The sequence below is a fragment of the Gorilla gorilla genome, chromosome 10, assembly GCF_029281585.2.
Source record: "Gorilla gorilla gorilla isolate KB3781 chromosome 10, NHGRI_mGorGor1-v2.1_pri, whole genome shotgun sequence".
NCBI lineage: Eukaryota > Metazoa > Chordata > Mammalia > Primates > Hominidae > Gorilla > Gorilla gorilla.
Window position 1 is genome coordinate 74811628 of NC_073234.2, and position 24293 is coordinate 74835920.

Here is a 24293-nt window from a genome sequence, read left to right on the forward strand (position 1 = left end):
AGTACTATTCATAAATTTAATACAATTAACATGAAGATCAACTTTAAATTGGCATCTTTGAATGCAAATTTGTTTAGAAGTTAAACATTTTAAATGTGCATTTGCCAATTTGATTTTGTCTATGATAGCTCCTTTGTTTTTACAAAATGAAGTTCAAACTTTAGAGACTTGCTCTATCTTTCTTTCTCATCATTTTCTCCCATTGGCAATCATTCCCTTCTGTTTCCCTGTACGTTTTATCAGTTGATTGAATAAACATTGATAGATATAAAGTCAGATTCTCGGAAGATTTATTTTTAAGGTTGCTCTTTAGACATTTCTTATGCCCTCTTCTACCCTTTGTATAACTGTCTAATATATGTGAACTTGACTATAATTTTTACAAAACCTTCCAGGAAGGAGTCAGATTCTAAAAGATACTAACAAAAGACACCACTATTGTTTTATAATATATCTGGCTCATTGAAAAGATTTTAAGGTCTCTCATAGTGTATCAAAATACCTATGTAGAACAGAAAGAGGTAAGGGCAGATGACATAGCTAGACAGATGAGCATTTTAGCTGCTGAGCAACTGAAAGCCAGGATGATGGACAGGTTGAAGGAAGCAGAAAGTGGAGATTTAGGATGTGGAAAAGGTGTCGTTTTAGAGAGAAAGAGAAGTCATGTGACACAAAGTGAGTCAAGCTAGCAAAGGAATGGCTAGAGATTGAATGTGAGTGGAAAGGAAAAAATCCCAGGCTGAGAATTAAAATCATATTGGCTACTAGAATGAACACAGAAACATGCTGACCCATATGTGTACAGGGTCAAGGAGTTACTTTAGAGGCTGTAGCACTGTGGAGGGAAGAAGGCAAGGAAGACAAGCAAGGTCAAAAAGGCAAGGTCAAAATGAGCAGTAATAAGTTTCAGAAGAAGAAAGTAGGGAAGTAGAGCCACCTCTGTTTTCTTGACTGCAAGATAGTCTTGCTTTGTATGGGGGAGGTTGTCTTCTTGCACGAGTGAGCAGCTGCATGAGTAAGACCTGACTGTGTAGCTGTTGAGTGGGGAATGAACAACCAGATGAGCTAAGCTTGCCCTGGAGCCAGCAGAGTGACAGATTGGCCAGCAGACAATGAATGAACCACCTGACATCCATTAAGAAATTTAATAAAGCAATCTCAGATGACCAGTGTCTTAGGGGTAACAGTGAAAATATCAAGGTAAAGAAAAGACTTATGTTAGGTAACTTCAGTTTGAAGCAGACTAAGCGTAAGAGTAGAGGATACAGGTCAGGTGCAATGGCTCACGCCTGTAATCCCAACACTTTGGGAGGCTGAGGTGGGTGGATCACTTGAAGTCAGGAGTTCAAGACCAGCCTGGCTAACATGGTGAAACCTCATCTGTACTAAAAATACAAAAATTAGTTGGGTGTGGTGGCGCATGACTTTAATCCAAGCTGCTTAGGAGGCTGAGGCACGAGAATCACTTGAACCTGGAAGGTGGAGGTTGCAGTGAGCCTAGATCACTCCACTGCACTCCATCCTGGGCGATAGAGCAAGACTCTGTCTCAAAACAAACAAACAAACAAACAAAAAACAGAAAAAACCAGAGTACAGAATACAAATTTTTAAAAAGACGATGATACATGTTGAGAAGAATGGACAAAGAGGGTAAAGAATGCAAGCAGTGCTCAGAGATGGAAAGATGATAGAAAACATAAAGCAACCTATATATGAAATAAATTCAAAATGAAGATGGCATAAAGGCCAATTATTTTAATGAATTTGAGTTTATTACAGCGCTTGAAGAGGAGAATAGACATATGCAAAGATGGTGGTGGAATTGCCCAAAAAGTGAAAATTTAGAAGTGGTAAAAAAAATGTTACAAGGCGTTAAAACAACTTGTTGAAAGGAAGAGAAATCAATGATATCAATGATGTGAAAATGATTGGGGTGGATATATCGAAGTTGTTTTTTTTTTAAACTTCCCAGAAGCAAAATGTTGGAAAAGCAATGATTTGTAGAGCAACGAAGGTCCAATATAGAAGTAGAGAAACAAAGGCAGCCTCGAGAAGAGAGAGAACAAACATCAAAACAAAAGAGAGTAAAGAGAAAAGGAGATTCTGAATTGCTGAATACTTTAAGCCTCATGATTACACTGTAGGAGATTAAATATTAAATAAGAGTCCACATGAGTCCCTCTTAGAACCCAAAGAAGGCATAGGTATGGAAGAAAAGTAGGCCAGTTGTATGTAACTGACAGTGTAGAGTTAAGCAATTGTCCGCTTTTTCTATTATAGTGACACAAGGAGTCATTTCCTTGCCACCATATAAATGTATTCTTTATGGGGTAACTCCGTCACCAATTTTTCATGAAAAATTATGAGCTTTCACTCACAGAAGAGAGACCATTGTGCTCTGCTGATCTTTCTGCAGTTGACTCCTTGGCTTTCTCTAGGCTAGGATGTCATATTTGGTTTCTTAGGAGGCCAATCCCTAAGATTGTTGCCAAGTTCCTCATGAATCTGTTGTCCTCCACAAACTCACAAGGAGTGGTTGGTTGTAAGCACTGCTTCAGAAGTGGCCATGTGGCTGTGCTATAGGAATTTGGTAGAGTCCAGTTTCCACTGTTTTCATTGTGGATATGCAGTCACTGGGCTCCTGCAGGCAAATGACTGTGCAAATTGGTTTCTGGCTTTGTACAGTTTATTAATTCCAAAACCAAGATGCAACTTCCTCTTTGTTTTACTATAATCATCTTTTGTGCAGACAGTTTATTCTGGTGCTCTCAGACTTTCAATTTTTGTTGTTGTTCTTTTCATGGTAGTAAGGTAGTTCTGCTTTTTCTGCCATGACATCCCTTTTGGCCTTTCCTGTGGTTAGTGTTACAAGAAACAAATAATGCTTCTTGTAAGTGTCTTGTCTGATCTACATAAAACTATAAGTACCTCAAAAAGGGAATTTCTTAACTTCTAATACTATAGTGTTGTGCAGAGAATTTCCTTAAAATCCAACTATGTGCACTTTTTGACTTTCTATCTTCTGCGTGTTTTCCTTATGTCTCTCTGCCCCATCTCTCTGCTTTGCTCTTTGTCTTTTATATTCTTTTCTTGCTTTCTGTAGAGACAGTCACTATACACAGTCCAGAGCACTGTTCAGTACTTTGTGTATGTCCAATATATATTAAACCATGTCCAATATATATTAAACCATATTGTTTCATTCTCTCCTGAAGCAATTTCTGTTCCTCTGTCTGAGACCCTGCATTTAATGCCTACCTGAAGTAAGAAGCATATGGAGAAATGTTATATGCTTTTCAGGTTGGGGAGAAGTATTAGATAGCAAGCTGTAGGAAGCAAAAATAACTCCTGGATCATAAGGCAAGAGAGAGTGGGTCACTCTGATTGGTTATATTTAATTCTTTTCAAAATGCAGGCTTGAAAATTTTTCTTGAGCATTTTCCCATATCACTAAATGGTCTTTGAAAACATAATTTTAATGTCTACATAATTGTTCTTCATTTGAATGTACCATGATTCATGTAATCACTCCTTATTGTTAGACATTTAGGTTTCTAATGTACTTGATATTATAAATTACGCTATGATTAACATCCTCATACATTAATCTTTGTCTGCCACACTGATTATTTCTCTAGGATAAATTCCAAGAAGTTTAATTACTGGGTCACAGGGTAGTAACTATTTTATGGTTCCTGATGCATATTGTAAAATTGTTTTCACAGTTTATAATGGTGCTTGTCTTACTGAATCCTAAAATTATGACCATTTAAAAAAATATTGGCCAAACTGATAGTATTTGGAACAACAATGTTTGCTGAATGAATTAACATATGATAGATGAAAGGAGAATCACATTTTGATTTGTATCTTTTGGATTACTGGTAAAATGGGCTTTTAATATGTTCTTTGGTCATTTGTATTTCTTCTGTGAATTACTTGAAAGTGTACTTATCTCTTATTTTATAAGGTTCATTTTAATGAAGTTTAATTAGGGATAAGAACTCTTTGTCAGTCATATTAGTTATATTTATTTCTTACTGATTTACTGGCTTTTATGTTTTCATAATAATTTTCTTTCAGCACCTTGAGATCATTTAAACACTCACCTAGATTTTCTTCTGGTGTATAATGAATTCAGTTTTTGTATCTAATTATATAATCTTTCCATGTCATAATGCAAAAATAATAAGAAGAAAAGTTCTGATGCTTCATCTGTAAAGACATATTCCAAAATTTAGTGTAACAGCAATCCATGAGGGCAGGATTTGCAGGAATTATAGGAGGGTGCTGTAGAGCATGGGTCACAGAGAAAGTTTTAGTAGAAGAGATTAGGGCCAAAATCTAGCCACCTTCAAGGCCAGATGGGGTATGTGAATGAGTGATCTAGGGGCTGGTGAGGTTGGGACAGTCTGACGTTCCTCTTCCAAAGCAGGGAGCCATTACTCACTTCCGCTGACTTGCCAGTTGGGCTTGCAGGCCCTGGATTTCCACTTCTTCCAATATTTCAAAAGAAGCCTATATTTTGAAATTTTGTGAAAATGTGGAATCTCCTAACTTTTAAAAGTTGGCAGATCATTCAATATTTTTACAAACACTGAACAGGCCAAAGAAAACTCAGCAGCAAGCTGAATGCAGCCCTCGATCCATCAGTTTACCACTGTGGAGTAAAGGATTTACATTTCTTGTTCTTTCTTTCATTGAGTTTCATAGATGCATTGAGTGCTTACTAGATGCCAAGCGCTGTGCCAGATACTAGGAATGCAGTGGTAAAGAAGATCCACAACAGATCAGCTCTCAGGGAATTTGCATTCTGGCTGGGAGCAATGAAGAGTAGACAATGAACCAGAAAGATACCAGATGGTGATATAAGCTACGTAGTGAATAAGAATAGATCGTGGTGAAAGACAGTTACTAGAGGCTATTAGAGATTGGTTGATCTGGAGGGTTTTCTGGGGAGCAATTTAGACTAGATCTAAGTCAAAAATCAAAAGCCAGCAGGATACCGTGGGGGTGGGGGGTTTGCAGGGGAACATCCCAGTGGTTTGAAAGTGGCAATGAACTTGGCATATTTAAAGGAACAAAAGAAGGCCTGGGTAGCTTGACCCTACCCCTAGCCAGCTATTAGTACTTGAATATTACACTAATCACCTACAGTTCACCTCAGGCTTATTTATTATAAAATAGTCTTTCAACAACATTTATTGAACACCTCTTATGTCAGGCATTGTGCTAGTTTCTAAGATGGAAAGATGACTAAAAATGCAATCAAGAAGCTCACAATGAAGTGTATATAAAAGGAAGAGCGAGAGAGATAAATCATTATAATTGAATGTGTTTGTCTTAACAAGGAGGTTATGTACAAGATCTACTTCCCCTAGGAGTCAAGAGAGCTTCCTGGAAGAGGTGACATTTGAACTAAATCTTGAAAGAGAGGGATAGAGGAAGACAGTCCAGGCAAGCAGAACAACTTCTGCAAAGAGCCAAAAATATTTTAGGGAGAGGAGCCAAAAATATTTTAGGGAGAGAAACTTCTTTTGGTCATATTGGTAGGGATCTTGTGTGGTATCTACATATGTTTTTATATGAAATAAACTACAATAATTTGAATTGTGTAAACATCCTTGATAACTGTAATGACTCTGTAGGCACTTAACAAATGTTGCACAAATGAGTGAATAATTGAGGGATGAATGAATGACTGACTAGGACATGATATATTCTAAAGCTTTGATAATTTATAGTTTAAGTATTATAATTTAAAAAACTGAATAAAGATATTTTTCTGTTACTATCATTACCGTGATAAAAGTTAATGATAATTTCTGCCACTGGAGCTTACGTTTCTTGTGTACAGATGCAATTATCTTTTTTTTTTTCTGTTTCTATGTGTAGTTCAGTGCCTACAATATAGCAGGCACTCTAGAAGAGTTTGAAGGAATAACTTCTGGCAAAAATGCATGCATGCTGATAATATTTCTAGATAATACATCCACTATGTAAGATTAATAGACTCCTACAACGCTTATAATAGCATTCTGGCAGTCCATAATCTTATTCAACGGCTCTTAACTTTCTTTTTAATTTTATAAATTACTCTTTGCCAATATTGTTAGTAAACTCTGTATCAGCAGGCCCTGTAATATCTTCTTTCTTGCTAGGCACTTTTCTCATTTTTGTTCATGATACCATCTCTCTCTTTTACTAATAGAATATCTCCTTCTATTGTTACAATTCATCTTAGTGTTACCTTCATACCCTTAAGATCCAAACTGAGACCTATCTAACACATTTCCTAGATAAAATACAGCCAGCAACTATTCTTTGTTTTGAATTCTTACATTTGTTATGTCCACCTAGAACCACATACTTACTTTTACACTAGGTTGTGCTATATATCATCCTGGAATTGTTCTTTGTGTCATTTATGTCGGACCTGGCTACTAAATTAGTAGTGGATCTACAAAATCTGGGCACCCAGGAGGCCTTATTTTTACAAAAGAAACTTTCCACAAAGAAAAAGTATAATGGGAAAAAAATGCCTGGGTATTATAGAATAGATTTAAATCCTCTAATAGGCACTTACATGTCTTTCACTGAGCAACTAAGAATCTTTGGGTTATGGCCATTTAAATGACCTCTCAAATTGATGGTTAATGGGTACAATAAAAAATGCAATCTAGGAAATGGATTGAAATGGGACTCACTAATTATTAGTTTGATATAAAGATCATGAAGTGGAAGCAATTATTTGTTTGCTTAACATCCCATGTTTGTTAGATATGTATTTATTTCTGAGTGACATAATTATTAGAGCATCAGTCTGAATTCTAGCAATGTAAAATGCCATTGCTGTGTCTTCGACTCCTCCTTCTGCCTGCTTTTACTATCCATTGAATTCAAAGTCTAATAGGATAGCTGGAGATATCAGGCAAGGCTTTTATGATTAGTTTTTCCAGGAAAAGGAAAATGCATAGCACTTCCTAGTATATTTCAGACCCTTGAATTTTTAGCTTATCCCTAATCAAAGTCAATAACTCTTTCTTAACTTTCAGGAGAGAGAGAGAAAGAGAAAGAGAGAGAGAGAGAGAGAGAGAGAGAGAAAGAGAATGGCAGGAACAGCCATGGCATTTTAAGGACAGGGATTCTTTATGTCATGCTAAAGAAATTTTTTGGATTTCCTGATAGTCTTCATTAATCCACTTTTTTCTTTAAAAATTCTGTTTTTAATAACTAACTACAATTGCTTGAGCTATATTCATTTTAAGGGATATGCATGTAAATTACTCCAAATAGCTAAAGTTTAATTTATACTGAAACCATATGAAATGTATCTATCACTCAGACTACTTACAGTGTTTTCCTTAGAGATTTATGCTCTTCACCTCTTTGCAGCTTCCATTTTCTTATGCTAATATGTAGTAATCAGCATTGCTTCATTTACTTTATTTGTAGATGCAGAAGGATGGTTTGTAATTGGATACATAACTTCTATCTCTAATATCTTTGAAGGGTTTTAAGTAACGTACAATTACTTCATCTTTATTATTGCTTGTAGTGCAGAACGTAGAAAACACAGCTGGGTTTTTCAACTCACAGAGGCACTTGTAGCTCAGTAATATGTTGGCTAGAATGTTGTACCAAGAATATTATGCAAACAGCTTAGCTATTATTTCACCCCTGTACCCTGTGTTTTCTCTGTGAGCTATTTACATCACTTAAGTTCTCTGGCTTCAGCCTTCTCATCTATAAAAATATGTTGGCTGTCAGTGAGCTGCATTTGCAAAGTAAACTTTCAGAGACTTAGGAGCTCCAGAGAGTAGTTGGACTGTGATGGCTCTTTTACTGGATTCAATTATGTTTTAAATAATGTAACAATAACTAATCAGCTACTAGATATTTATGTATTTATTTATATATCATCATTATAAACAGAATTTGAGATTGAATGAGAAATGCATGTGTATAATTAGCTTGTTAGAATACAAGATCAAAAGCCATGAGAAGGAAAGAGGATCTAAGTATACCCGAGGCCTTGGCTAACATTCTTACAGTTTATCAGTGGTAGCTCTGAGCTTCTTGGTAACCAAGAGTATAATTGATACCTATAGTATTCATTAATGACCAACTTTTTACTGGCATTTAATTCAGAAAGGAGTTTATGCAAGGATATTGTACAACACAGTGGACAGAACCATTCTGCAGAACGCAACAGATGAAATAATGCACGTAGCTGCTTTTTGGTCCTCAGGGACAATGATCAACACTTCTGATTTGTTAGCAGGAGTGAATGTAATTAATCTTGGTGTGTTTAATTCAACAGCCATTATGAAAATAGATATTATATTCACCTTATAGACAGACTTTGATAATGTAGGACCTTTCTAATATGTGAACTTAGTTGAAAAAAAACTTTTGTAAACATCAAGAGGTTATCATATTAAATCACAGAAAATAGACTTATCCTACTTGCCCAGGTATGTGAAAATCCTGCTGCTCTCAGTGCTGGGGATAAAGTAGTGAGCAGACACACCCAAATCCCTTTCCTCTGTGAGCTTACATGCTAGCAGGAATGTCTCCCTCCTTGAGACCACATGATTCCTTTTGGGGCATGTGCTTTATAGATGCAGTTGTGGGGTGGGTAGGGAATGCATGGGATACGGAAAGGAGGCATCATCCCTACCCCCATGGAGTATACCTTTATTACAGGAGGGAGACACAAAAACAACCACATTGCATCAAGTCCTAGGAAAAATGTGTATCTGAGGTGCTCTGGGATCTTAGGTTAGGAGTGTGCTTAGGAAAGTGAGTGTGGCAGAGCAAGAGAGAGAGAGAGAGAGAGGGTGCCAGAGGGAGCAAGAGGAACAGAGAGATACCGCTTTCCCTCTGTTCTCCCTCATTTGATCGTTTGCTCGGCATTGGTGCATGCAAATCTGCTTCTTTAAAAAAACCTCTAGCCCACTGGCTCATAACTTGCTGTCTTTTGTAGCAAAAGTGCTCAAAAGATTGTATATAATTGCTATCTCCAATTCCTCTCTTTCTATTCTCTCTCTAACCCATTTCTGCCAGGCTTTCATTTTCACTGTTCCACCTAAACCACTCTTGGTGAGGCCACCAGTCACTGCCTCTTTCACCAATCTAAAGGTTGCCCCCATTCCGCATCTTTTGTCCTGTCACTAACATTTGACACAATTGGCCACTCTCCTTTCCGTGGAATATTTCTTCACTTAGTTTTTACCCAGCGCAATCTCCTGATCTTTCGCTCTGCTTCACTGGCTCCTATTTCTTTCTCTGGCTTCTGTTAGAGGTCTTCTAGTCAGAACCATTCCATGGATCTCTGGTCTTCTTAATCGACGCTCACTCCCTGAATGTCACTTAGTCACATGACTTTAAACACCAGCTGTACCATGATAAATTCCAAATGCACATCTTCAGCGTGGGCCTGTCTTCTGAACACCAGGCTTGTTCCTCCAACTGCTTGCTCAGGATCTGCATTTGAATGTCTTTTTAGGCATCTCACACTTAACATTATCCATAATAGAACTCTTGGTCCTCCCACCGTGTGTACAACTCAGATACCCCAGACACTCAGACTCCATAGCCTCAGCTCCCTGGCATTCCTGTAGCCCAAGCCTGGGTGGATGTCCCTCCTGTGTGTGCTCATGGCACACCACGCCTGCTGTGATCATAGAACATATATCACCAAATTCACATGGCCTGTTGACTTGTCTCCTCCACCAGACTCCCAACTTCATAAAGGCAGGAGTTAGGTTTTACTCATGAATGTCACCCAGTGCATAGTACTGTGTTTGATATAGTAAATAGTTTTGATTCATTGAGTGAGAGAGTAAGTAAATGAGTGACTGTGATAGTCAACAAGTGCTGTAGATCAGGGGTCCCCAACCCCCGGGCTCCAGACAGGTACCAGTCTGTGGCCTGTTAGGAACGGGGCCACACAGCAGGAGGTGAGTGGCAGGCAAGCAAGCATGACCACCTGAGCTCTGCCTCCTCTTAGATCAGTGGTGCTATTAGATTCTCATAAGAGTGTGAACCTTGTCGTGAACTGTATTTGTGAGGGATCTAGGTTACGTCCTCCTTATGAGAATCTAATGCATGATGATCTGTTACTGTCTCCTGTTCACCCCCAGATGGGACCGCCTAGTTGCAGGAAAACAAGCTCAGGGCCCCCACTGATTCTATATTATAGTGAGTATGTAATAATAGTAGAAATAATGTGCGTAATAAATATAATGTGCTTGATTCATCCCAAAACCATTCCCCCCAACGCCCCAGTCCATGGAAAAATTGCTTTCCACAAAACTGATCCCTGGTGCCAAAAAGGTTGGGGACTGCTGCTACAGATGGCTAGAAAGGAAATAGGTGAAATAGGTTAATATTAGCTGGAGTTACTGTATAAGGCTTTGTGGTGGGGCTTGCATTTTAGATGAATCTTATGGATTGATAAGATTTAGATAAACCGAGAAAAGCATTTTCATCATAGGGAAAATATGCACAGAGATGGGGGCAATATTTAGCATGCTGTGCGTGTGTGAGAGCAGCTTCTCTGGGACCTTACATCAAGAAGAGAGAAAGCCCTGTGTTGCAACTGTGGGAGGTAGCTAGGGAGGGACACAACCTATTGAATTCTGAAGGACTTTAAGTACCAAAGACTAATTACATAGAAATATTTATTGAAATGTGATATAGTATACATTTCTGCTAAACTTTTCCTTAGAGTACTTAATTTGTTTTTTTTTTGTGTTTTGTTTTTTGAGATGGAGTTTCGCCCTTGTTGCCCAGGCTGGAGTGCAATGGTGCGATCTCAGCTCACTGCAATCTCTGCCTCCCTGGTTCAAGCGATTCTCCTGCCTCAGCCTCCCGAGTAGCTGGGATTGCAGGTGCATGCCACCATGACCGGCTAATTTTGTGTTTTTAGTAGAGACGGGTTTCTCCATGTTTGTCAGGCTGGTCTCAAACTCCTGACCTCAGATAATCCGCCCACCTCAGCCTCCCAAAGTGCTGGGATTACAGGCGTGAGCCACCGAGCCCGGCCAGAGTACTCAGTTCTTACCTCTGTTGCCATAAAATGAATGAGACTGTAATGATTCTGTAAAATGCTGAACAGAGTAATGCAGAGACAAATAGCACAGAAGTCTGCTTTAGAAAATATCCACCAACCCCAAAGCAATGTTATAAGTCTTAAAATGATTATTTAATGATTGTACTTCTATTCATTTATAACCTGACATTATTAGGCAAGTATTTACAGATAAATCAATTATAAGTGAACCCATGAGAAAATGTAATTAGTAAACACATAAGCCAATATAAAAATACTTAAGTCAGAGCACTAAGTAATATTCTGTATATATGGGTTTATGTGTGTACTTGCATGTATCTGCATATAATATTTATTGATTAACTTATTTTTCCTGCTCAGACATAAACGAAGAAAGCTTAACTATAGCTCAGGCACCGTGGCTTACACCTGTAATCCCAGCACTTTGAGAGGCTGAGGCAGGTAGATCATTTGAGGTCAGGAGTTTGAGACCAGCCTGGCCAACATGGTGAAACCCCATCTCTACTAAATATTCAAAAATTAGCCAGACATGGTGGCAGGCACCTGTAATCCCAGCTACTCAGGAGGCTAAGGCAGGAGAATTGCTTGAACCCGGGAGGCGGAGGTTGCCGTGAGCTGGGATGGCGCCATTGCACTCCAGCCTGGGTGACAGAGCAAGACTCTGTCTCAAAAACAAAAAAAAACAGAAAACTTAACTATATAGCTGACATTTTATCCTGAAGGCATGCTGAGGAAGTATGAGCTAGGACAGAATGTCAGGACAGAGAGAGCCAACTAATTCTCATTTAGTCAATAGATCCAGTACTATAATATCAAAGTGATGTATAAAAATAGTTTTTCCCGCCAGGCACAGTGGCTCACGCCTATAATCCCAGCACTTTGGGAGGCTGAGGTGGGCAGATCACTTGAGGTCAGGAGTTCCAGACCAGCCTGGCCAACATGATGAAACAACATCTCTACTATTTTTACCAGTGGCAAAAACCGCAATCACTTTTGCACCAACCTAATAAAAATACAAAAATTAGTTTGGTGTGGTGGCACTTGCCTGTAGTCCCAGCTACTCAGGAAGCTGAGGCACGAGAATCACTTGAACCCGAGAGGCGGAGGTTGCAGTGAGCCGAGATGGCACCACTGCACTCCAGTCCGGGTAGCAGAGGAATACTTTGTCTCAAAAACAAAACAAAACAAAACAAAACAAAAGTTTTCCTTGTGTAGTAGCCCATGGAATCATGTAGGTATGTGAGTCTCATTATTATGTGATGAGATTGCTCAGCTTTTCTGTTTTATGGCTGTTGGTGCATTTTGAGTTTCAGAATTACTTACACACAGAAGTAGAGGCACAGAAAAGTGGCAGACCATTGTGACAAACTAATGCTGAAAGACAAAATTGTTGATCTAAAAAAAAAAAAAAAGTCAGGCTTCGGAAAGGGAAATAGTTACCCTTAGCCAGACCAAAAAAAAAGTCCCCTTCTGTCATAACCAAGTGATTATTTGAAATTATATGGTAGGGGAAAATTCTGAAAAGTCCCTCGTCAGGATTTATATTATTGACTAAATGTGATCAATTTTAGAGATGTGAAATCAGCTGGTCTCAGAAAACTTCTAGAAATGTATCTCTATACACATATATGTAACTTTATATGTATGTGTGTGTGTGTGTGTGTATATATGTGTGTGTATATATATGTATGTGTATATATATGTATGTATATATATGTATGTGTGTATATATATGTGTGTGTATATATATGTGTGTGTGTATATATATATGCCTTTCTTTTTCTTGTTGTCAGCTTTGTGAGACCTGAAAATGATTTGCAGGTTTCTGTTACTATACCAGAGATTTGCAAAGTACTACATAGTAAATATTTTAGGCTTTTCATGTTATACTGTCTCTGTTGCAGATACTCAACTCTGCCATTCTAGAGAAAAAACAGCCATAGACAATATGTAAACAAATAAGTCTGGCTGTGTTCAAATAAATCTTTATTTTAAAAAACAGGTGGCATGCTGAATTTGACCTAGGAGCTGTATGTAGTTGGCCAAACCCTTCTGTAGATTATTTTTATAATCTTCACAGTTGAGAAGTTGCCTGTGTCCCATATCTGAAATATCCTTGTGAAAACTGAGTCATTTATTTTTAAATATTTTTCATGCTTATATTTATAGTGTTTAATTCACTTTGTATGTGAGTGTAACTAACACACACATACACACATACCCATAGACAGAGTGACATACATGTAGAGGTTCTGACTGCATAGAAAAGAACACTCCAGAGGTTCTTTCTCCGATTGCTGTGGTTCTGTGATTTAAGCATTCTATGGACAGTGGAAGCCTGCTCGTAAATGAGAATTGACTAACCAATTGACAGAGCAGGCACATGTTCATTCAGTAGATTCAGGATAGGAATGAATCAAGTATGAACCAGGTGTGTGGATGAATCGAGTAGAATAGAGGCAGAAGCGGGGGAAATGGAGGCAGAAGTCATTGAAATGAGACAGATCTAGGCATCCAGGTCGGAGGGCAAAGAACCCTAGCTGGGGGCAAAGGTAGTCTTCTGCTTCCATCTGATACACAACTTGGGAAACACTGTGTATTAGAGTTGAGCTCTAAAGCAGTGGTTCTCAAGTTGTAGTGCATCAAATTCCGGGACCCCGACCCCAGAGACTCTGAGAATATCTGGAGTAGGGCCTGCAATTGCTTTTTACCGTATATCCTGGATATTTTTATTCAAGTTGTCTGCAAACCACAGTTTCAAAAAAAGCTGCTCCAGACTTTTCACCTTCTCAGCTTCCTTCCCTATTTGTCTGATAGGCTGATCATCTGATCCAGAGACAGCCTTTTCTCATTTCCTTCCCTTCCTTCTCTTTTTGTGCTTTCCACCTTCCTGGTACCAACCTAAGCTGATTGTTACTAATTTCGTTTCTGTTAACTCCGCTTCTCAGAAATTAAAGACATTAACCTCTGCCACTTATACACATGAAAATATATGTTGAAAAATAGCTTGCACCAAAACAAACGAATAAAAACCACAACACTCTACTCCATGGGCATGCACTTCTTGTCCCCATAAGGCCATGTGAGAATCTGGAGTCTCTTACTGCTTTATATGCAAAGTCCCTAATGACCAAACAATAAGAAATGGCCAGAATAGCTAGGGTGCCATAAGACAGAGGACCAGAGGTGAGACACAGGATGGAGGCAGGGTCGGATCAGGAGGACATGCAGATCTTGCTAAGGGTTTTGGCCTGTATCCCAGGGGCAGGGAGAATCCATCACCACTGCCTTTTCCTAAGTCCAAGAACCACTTCATCTGTAGCTGATTGAATGTCTGGGAATGCCATAAATTGAGAGAAAATGAAGTGAGAGTCTTGGATGGTTCTAGGTATAGAGTTGGCTAGTTGGCAGATGATGGTGCATTTCAAAAGACTGGAGATAGAGGAGGCTTGTGGTGAAATGGAAAGAGGAGCAGCTTAGTTCTAGACTGTTGGTAGTTAAGGAACTGATGGGACACTGGGTTGGAGGTGTACAACAGGCAGTTGACACTATGTCCTTGATTCTCAGAAGGGAGAGCTAGGCTTGGAGCATAGATGTACGGAGACATTGGTATATAGATTCTGTTTGAAATTGCAGATGTAGATGAGATTTCCTGGGAAAATCAATTGGAATGAGAGGAGTAAAAGATCAAGAGTTGAATCCTGAGAAATGGCAAACTTTAACAGAAAGAAGGAGGAATTGAAACCCACAGAAAATTGAGGGAATGTGATATAAAAGCAAGGGAGGAGAGAGATTCACAAAAGAGGGTGGGGCCAAAGGCCCTCAAGAACTCAATAAACGAGGTGCAGCTGTAAACCAGACCCATGGCTTTGGCCCCCAGCAGGTCACCAGCAGCCTTCCAAGAAGAATCTATTGATGGAGGGGAAGTAAGAGACACAAACTGGACTGCAGTGAACAGAGAACGCTGTGGGATTTACTACCTGCAAAGCAGACACACGCCAGAATGCACAGTAGAGTCAGAATAGCAATGACTCAAAGCAGCTCAGCCATCCCTATCTTAAGCGGAATGAGGGCAAAATATCAGTTCTAAAACCTGGAGAAGAGGGGAGAATGAGAGAAACACTGGTGGCATTATAGCACAGATTGTCTTGCTGTCACTGAGCAAGTGTGTTATTTGTTCCCTAAATATATGCAATTGCTCTTCAGCAGAAGTGTGTGTACGTTTAAAATGTCCACCCTCCTAGATTTCCTGAGGCTCCTCATATTTGTATGTGTTTCCCCTTAGCACAGCAGCATTGCCTAAAAGCAGTACCAGGAAAGGACTGATAGGAAATATTCACAGGGTCCAGTTTGCAAAAGCAGCTCTTTATCTACCAGACTAGGAATTTAGCTTGTGTTGTGCCCACTCTGTGTGGTGCTTTGTAGTTCTCATCGGGGAAGGCCCGCTATGGGATCACGGCAACTGTGCTAATTAAATGTCAGTGGGGTTGGGAGCTGTGGCGAGGCCTTCACACTCAGCTCACCAAGACCCAAGCAAGAAGGAGAGGCACATCAGCCTTCCTGAAGCTCATTAGGTAGGAAGTACTCGGATTCAGACAGCTTCAGTGTTCAGATCCTAAATGGATGCTGCAAGCGGGCTCACAAATGAGCTCCAAAAGGAATAAACAAACTCATGTCTTTGTAGTTTTAACAGAAAACAGTTTTTATTTGGGCAAGTTTTCCTTGAAAATGTTCCCCTCCGTCACCCCTCATTTTATTAACTGTATCATTGATTCTAGAAGTGTCTCATATTTATCTTGTTTTTATCGTTGATGACGCCCTCATGTTTAACATTGACACAAAGTAAGGGAGAACAAAGTAATAAACACACATATCAAGAAAATATCAGTGCTTTGGGTGCAGGTGGTGACAGGCAGCCAGGCCCTTTCTGGCTTCTCCTGGAGGGCCCTGGTATTTTCCTTTCTTGATTGTTCCGATCTGAGTGTGCTGCGTTGCAGGGAAACTGAGTCTTGATGTCGTCAGCAGCCTCTCCTTAAAATAACTCAGAGCCCCTTTTCTCCATGAGTGGCACAGTTCTCTAAGCGGCTACCAACTAGAAGTGGCATTCACCTGGGCCCCCGTACCGCCCTCACCTGGACAGCCTGGCAGAGCTGCTCACTCCTCTCCACTCATACTGCCAGTTTCTTCCTGCTGCCATCTTCATTTTGTGCCTGGACACCTGCAGTAGCCTCCTGTCTCCATCTCTGGTTAAGCCCCTTTTCAATTCAGTTTCCACAGGGAAGCTAAAATGATTAATTACACTGAAAGGTCAGCTGATCCTGTCTGTCTCCTCACCAAACATTTCCATAGCTTCTGATAAAACAGTATGTAAGTGCTCACCAACATGCTCAGGTGACCCTTACTGAGCATGCTCCTGGTTACTCTTATTTTTTTCTGTTATTTTAGTTCATATTTATCGAGCACAATACATACTTACTTTGTATCAGGTGCTGTGTCTCATCTAAATATCACAGTAACTCTCTGAGGTAAATATTCATAAAGTACCCTTAGGAGCCTCACTTGCAGAAGAAGAAGGTGAAGCTTAGAGAAGCTAAGTGATTTGCCTGTGGCTGTTCAGTTAACAAGGAGGATACAATGCAGTTGAACCCAGGTCTGTCCAGAGCCCGTGATGCTAACCACTGTACAATCCCACCCTCTAGCCACGTCTGCGACTGCCCCTCTTCATTGCACCGTATGTTACAGAATCTGCCCACATCCTTCAATACCACCTGGTCCAAACCAGCACCATCTTTCACCTGGATTATTTGCAGTAGGCTTCTGACTCTTCGTGCTTCTGTTCATCCATGCGTTCTGTAGAGTGTTCTCTAACACAGTAGCAACAGTGAACCCTTAAAAATGTAACACAGATTATGTCACCTCTCTGCTCAACACCTTCTAATACTTCCAGTTTCACAGCAAAAGTCAACTCTCCTGTTGGCTTCACAAGTCTCCCAATATGACCTGGCCTTCTTCCCCACCTCCCCTCTCTCTGGCCACTTTCGTCTTTACTTATTCTGCTCAAGCCACACTGGCCTCCTGGCTGTGCCTTGGAGTCAAGAACCTACTTTGTGTCTATAAGTTTCTGTTTCATAATCCTGCTTTGTATCTAAAAGTTTCTGTTAAAATGGTCTCTAACCATTTGATTTAAAATGGCAACCTCCATCCCCCAGTGCTCATTGCTTCCATCCTCTGCTTTATTTTCTCCTTAGCACTTGCACATTTTGATAGATGATATATTTGTTTATGTCTCCTCCACCAACAGAAAGTCAGCTCTAGGAGGGCAGGAGCTTTGGTCTGTTTTGTTCACCATTATAACCCCAAAGCCTAGAGCATTATTTGGTATACATCAGAGGTTCATTAACAATTATAGAATTGTTACTAGAGGCTGGGATGGTGGCTCACACTTGTAATCCCAGCACTTTGGGAGGCCGAGGCAGGCAGATCATGATGTCAGGAGTTTGAGACCAGCCTGACCAACAAGGTGAAACCCTGTGTCTACTAAAAAATACAAAAATTAGCTGGGCGTGGTGGCAAGTGCCTGTAATCCCAGCTACTCGAGAGGCCGAGGCAGGAGAATCGCTTGAACCCGGGAGGTGGAGGTTGCAGTGAGCGGAGATCATGCCATTGCACTCCAGCCTGGGTGACAGAGTGAGACTCTGTCTTAAAAAAAAAAAAAAAAAAAAAATTGTTACTAGAAAGGGGTCCTGATCCAGACCCCATTAGAGGGTTCTTGGACCTCGTGCAAGAAAGAATTTGGGGCAAGTCCATAGAGTAAAGTGGAAGCAAGTTTATTAAGAAAGTAATGGAATAAAGAATGGCTACTCCATAAACAGAGCAGCACCGAGGGCAGCTGGTTGGTTGTTTTTATGGTTATTTCTTGATTATATGCTAAACAAAGGGTGGATTATTCGTGAGTTTTCTAGGAAAGGGCTGGGCAATTCCTGGAAGTGAAGGTTCCTCCCCTTTTTAGACCACATAGGGTAAGTTCCTGACATTGCCCTGGCATGTGTAAACTGTCATGGCGCTGCTAGGAGTGTCTTTAAGCATGCCAATGCAATATAATTAGTGTATAATGAACAGTAAGGACAACCAGAGGTCACTTTCATTGCCATCTTGGTTTTGGTGGGTTTTGGCCAGCTTCTTTACTGCAGCCTGTTTTATCAGCAAGGTCTTTGTGACCTGTACCTTGTGCCAACCTCCTATCACATCCTGTGACTAAGAATGCCTAACCTCCTGGGAATGTAGCCCAGTAGATCTCAGTCTCATTTTATCCAGCCCCTATTTAAGATGGAGTTACTCTGGTTCAAATGCCTCTGAAAGAATGAACATACAAGGCACATATTAATTATTGTATTTAGCTCATGATGGCTTTGGTCATAGGAGAATTCTGTCTTAGTATTGAATGAGAGAAGTGGGTCTTTATGTTATGTTAATATTGCATATAAAGCACTTCATGTATCTGAAACTATTAATAACATTGTTTTACTTATAGATAATTCATGACCTCATTATATAATCCCCAAGACACTTACATTGCAGGCAGTAACTTTGTTCATATACCTATATGTTTATGTTCAATACCTTGATCTTTAAATGGCTTCTTTACCAGTAGGTTATATATTTCTTAAGAAAGGACAATAAGTTTTTCTAAATGAGTTTTTCTTTAAATTTTCTCTTTCTTCCCTTCCTCTCCTTACTTTTCATGCCCTCTCTTTGTCTTTTCATTTGCAACCTGGGTTATTTAACTTCTGAATGACTAGATAACATTTAAAAGGGTGTTGGATGTCACAGAATGAACAAGTAACAAAATATATCTGCTCAAAATTCTTTGTCTCTTTTCAGTTTAATTCAACAGATCTGAATCCCTACTTAGAGTTGAAATTCACCTTGCCACCTCATTTCCTTCTTTATTAGGTTTGCCTTTGAAACACAGTTTATTTGAGCAGTAATTCTCTCACTTTTAAGAACCACTCTATCTCACAAAAGCTGACCTTTTTTTTTTTTTTAGCAGCTGTTGATTAGACAGTTAAACAGAGAGACAGCAATGGCATATTTCTCAGTCTGATGTAACTCAGAAATAGAAAGCTGAAGAAACCTGAAGTTGAAATGCTTTCAAGCAATCGAACTTAAAGTTCCTGAAAATTATCTCGTAGTGCTTCTTCTCAACTCCCCATATTCCACCCCCGATTTTACATCTGGCTAATTTGCGCACTTCAGATTGGATTCCTGAGCACACACTGGCAGTGTGAGAACTGTTGCGGAACTCATCATTATAATTTCAAGCCTCTAATTAACCCACTTTAAAGTGGCTTTGTCAAGACTATGAGCAACAGAAAAGCAATTGACTCATTCTTGGAATAGGTATATCATAGAGAAAAGTAGAATAGTAAGATTGTGCTCTTCACTCAGCCTCATTGGTTCAGGAACTTAAGGAGCATTAGGAGCATAGATCCTGCAGTAATTCTCTTTGGTATATTATTGCAGGTGTTGTTATTTCACAGTTAGGTAAATTAGACATAAAAAGGTCAAACGACTTGAACGTGCTACCATAAAAGGTCAGTGATAAAGCCAGAAGTCATTTCTCAGTGTCGATCATAAGCCACCCCCACCCCCGCAGCAATTACTTTGAGAACAAGAGCTCTCTAAGTTTTCCCAGTCAACCACAGGTACTATTTTAACATGGTCCAACATCTCAAAAAGATGACTTTCTTCACCTTTTGATGTTTGCCTTAAAAAAAATCACCAGAAACAGTGAAAGAATCAGAATGCTTTTAAAAGAAAAGTGTTGCTATCATTCCCATTTTTCTTGTTGTATATAAATGACTAGGAATTAAAACATTTCTGGCCGGGCACAGTGGCTTACGCCTGTAATCCCAGCACTTTGGGAGGCCGAGGCGGGCAGATCACAAGGTCAAGAGATCTCGAGACCATCGTGGCCAACATGGTGAAACCCCATCTCTACTAAAAATACAAAAAATTAGCTGGTCATGGTGGTGCGTGCCTGTAGTCCCAGCTACTCAGGAGGCTGAGGCAGGAGACTCGCTTGAACCCGGGAGGCAGAGGTTGCCATCAGCTGAGATTGCGCCACTGCACTCCACCTTGGTGACAGAGCAAGACTCTGTCTCAAAAAACAAACAAACAAGCAAACAAACAAAAAACACCACATTTCTCATATTTACATATAATATTATAATTCATCATTTTCTAAAAACTCAATTTATTTCAGAAAATTAAACACATATGCCATTAAAATTGAACTAATAAATAAGCAAAAAATACTGTATGCCATCCATCCATCCGTCCATCCATCCATCCATCCATTCATTCACCCATCCATCTATCCATCCAAAAAATATTTATTAAGCAACTCTTCTGTGCCAGACACTGTTCTAGATGATGAATACAACAGTAAACAAAACAAAATCCCTGTCCTTCTGGAAACTACATTCTAGATGGAGGACATACTAAAATCAAGTGAAGAATATTTCATACTCACATATTATCTGAATTACCATGGAGAAAGATTCTTCTGTTCTGCTAGTTTTTCCCAAACCATACTTGAAATATGTGGGAGGGGACGTGGATGGGAAATATCCAGCAAATTCATTTCTGGATGCTGGAAGAAGCAACTCAAGTAATATTACCTGGTCATCTCTGGATCTGAGGAAAACGTATTATTTCTTGTGTGGGAATAGTGAGACCCAGAAATTTCAAAGACTTGCCTTTAGTTACATCAAAAAGAAATAAGGTCAAAGAGATGTCTGTTTTCCATCAGTTCTATATAATGAAAGCAAAAACTCCTAGTGTACATCATTTCAGGGTTTCCCAGAAATCAGTTTCTATGTTTTTCTTATTAATGTCTATCTGTGTTTTAGATAACCCCACTACACATGTAGAATTAGTTTCTTTTCTTGCTTCCTCACCCTGAAATGTTTTAACTCTTTTGAACAGGACACTACAATAATGATTTCTTTAGAATATTTTTGGTGAAATACTGATTTCAGATAAGATGATCTACATAGGTAGTATTTAATTTCATTTCATTTTAGTCACTCAGAAAATATTGATGTATATTCTTACATGGATAGCAAAACCAATTAAGAATTATACCTCAGTAAATTTCACATGAAAAATACAAAATAGCAAGCATTTTCTGTTAAAGTAATGAATTCTTTATAAAATCTTAAATAAGTAGCTTCTGAAGTATTGAAGTAGAAGTAGGAAAAGGTATAACCTGTTTTAGTTGAAAATGGAACTAAAGAATCAATTTGTCTTAAATAATTGTAGGGAAAAATCTTGTTTTAGAAGATAATTTTTTATCTCTTTTCATGAAAATAAACATAAATTAATTCATAAACTAATATATTTGTTATATATTACATATAATTATACAAACCTCCTGGGATTAAAGTAGTTTTTACTCTTTTAGTACATGTCTTAGTCCATTTTCTGTTGCTGTAAGAGAGTACCCGAGACTGGGTAATTAATAAAGACAAGAGATTTATCTAGTGGCTGGGAAGTCCAAGATTAGGCATCTGCATTTGGTTGCCTTCTGGTGAGGGCATCGTGCTGCATCATCACATGGTGGAGAAAGGAAAAGGAAGCAGGCGTGTGCTACCATGGCAAAGCCCGAAGCAGCTTCCTGCATAACAACCTGCTCTCAAGATACCAAATCCAGTTCCTTGAGAGTGAGAATGCACTCACTTCCTCTGAAAATTAACCCAGTCCCCTCAGGAGCAGCATTAATCCCTCTTAATGACCTAATCACTTCCCAGAGGCCCTACCTCCCAACACCACCACACTGGGGACAACATTTCCAACACATGCATTATGGGTGACACACTCCATGCAAAGCAGTATAGAAATTCATGAGCCTAGAAATTAGAAGCTGTGAGTGACAAATAACCAATTGTTTAAAATTAAGTGGAGCATATTTTATATTTCTGATCCTAATCTCAATTTTTTTGAAAATGTGTTCAGTAAATGTAATGTTATTAAGAGTATCTACATGTTAACATTTCTCTTGTATGCTTTTAAAGGAAAAAAAACTTCTTTAAAAACACTTCATTCTTTTATGTTTAATTTTGGTTTAAAAAAAAACTGGTGGATTTTCAGTCAAGAATCCAAATTGCTTATGGTGATAACATCTACTATCTATTAGAACAGTGGTTTACAAATGTTAGCAGGATTGAAATCACTTGGAGGGCTTGTTAAAACAGATGGTGGGGTGCAGGGGGAGAGGGGTGTACTCCTTCATAGTTTCTGATTTGGAAGGCTTGAGGTGGGGCCAGAGAACTTGCATTTCTAACGTGCTTCCAGGCGATGCTATATAGCTGTCCCAGAAACCCATTTTGAGAAGCATTCTATTAGGATGAGTGTTAGCAATCTGTAGGAAAGTTAGCTTCATCAATCGTCACAACACTTTGCAATGCTTGATGATAAAATCGTAGTACAAAGATAGCATGCTTACTAAAAACTGCCCTAAATCATTTTAAAGTGCATTTTTTTGTGGGCTGTTTTCTTCCTTTTTTTCTCTCCTGCTTTGCCCTGCTTCAGGGGTTGAGCTGTCATGAATCATTTGTTTATTATAATCAGTAAGGTCTTTTATCAATTTTACTATAGTTTAAGACAGACCCTAATGAGTAGGAGTCTAGATCATTTGAAATTAGGAGAAGTTTGTTTCATTTTTTAATTCTGGCAAATTTCTTGTTATTTTGTACCTATCTTTGTCTTAGTTTGGCTACCATTATAAAGGAAATAATAAACTGATCTGTAAGAACCATAGTGGATTTTTAAAAAGATAATAGATAAATATAACTTACAATATTTTTAAAACTCCTTGGGTGAAGATTGTATAGTGCAGAGTGATGCTGGTGGCATTCTAGGGTCGCTCCTTCAGTACTGCTGGGGAGGGAAGGGATCAGTTCCTTACTTTCCTAGTGTGTGTGTGTGTGTGTGTGTGTGTGTGATGAGAGAAAGCTGTCTTGAGATCTCATGATTTCCCTTAGGTCTGTGGTCCTTTGGTCTGGTTGTCCATGAATCCTCCAGAGCTGTCTTGCAGGGTACTCAAGAGTCTGTGTTGTGTCTTCCCCAGGTTTGTCTGTATTCTTTGGAGTGATCACCCCTGTTCTCCTTTCTGTCCACTGCCACATTTTCCTCTTGGCTGTGCTTTCTTTAAGGCTTTCCCTTTAGATTCTCAAAAACCTATTTTAAAAGTTCAGAAACATGAACATTGCTTCTTTCTTTTTCCATTCCAGTTATATACCAAAATCTGCTCAAGATAATATGGACAACTCTGTTTGACTAGGGAACAAGGGTGTCTTGGAAAGAAAGAAGGACAAGAATTAACTTTCCAAGAAAGACAGATTTGTTAGCTTTTCTAACTAATCCATTCTACTGTACTATTTGGTGGGGTATAAGGGCTTTCATCTGCTTCCCATGGCCCATCTCATACTCTTTCCCATTTTCCCTCCTGACTTTCCCCTCCCCCTCCACTCTAAGGTTCTCAACCCCTCTGGAAACTACTATCTCCTCTTTGAGAAAAGAGTGCGTACAGCCCTTCATGTGTCTTCTGGATTGTTTAGCTTCAGACTTATGCTGGATATTCCTGGTAGTTCTGGCTGCCTCAGTTCTGCTGACTAAAGTGGGGAAAATGTGCTTCTCCCTACTAGGAATTCCTGAAGCTGATCTTCTTCTAAAGTGGTCTAAGTACCAAATATTCATCTGCCGTAGTGAGTATTTTCTGGCTGAGACCACACAGTTGAGTCTCATGTGGGAAAGCCTTTTGTTCTTTCTCACAGGACTCTGACCCTACTAACAGGGTAGTAATTCTGGCATCAGTATTCGGGAAGACCAGTTATTTCTTCTTTGGTCTGTGTTCTTTGTGAAGGACCTCACAGTACTGCAAGGAACCCTGGACAGATGGCACCATGCCCAAATGGATCCCGTCTTATCTCCAAATTCCTTTTTTAAGAGAAGGGAAGAAAGAGATGAATAGAATCTCAGTTTATCTTTCCACAGTCAAGAGAAAAGTTCCTTGGTGGATTTGTATTAACTTCCTAGGGCTGCCATAACAAATGTCCACAACTTGGAAGTTCACAATGACAGACATTTCTTGTCTCACGGTTCTGGAAGCTGAAAGTCCTAAGCCAAGGTGTTAGCAGGGCCATGCTCT

The 24293-nt window shown here is 39.3% G+C and overlaps 1 protein-coding gene across 2 annotated transcripts in view; it reads left to right on the top strand.

Annotated features, from left to right (window-relative positions):
• Positions 1 to 24293, top strand: part of ITPR2 (inositol 1,4,5-trisphosphate receptor type 2) — a 499301-nt gene that overhangs the window by 360026 nt on the left and 114982 nt on the right. The gene's annotated exons all lie outside the window — the stretch shown is intronic.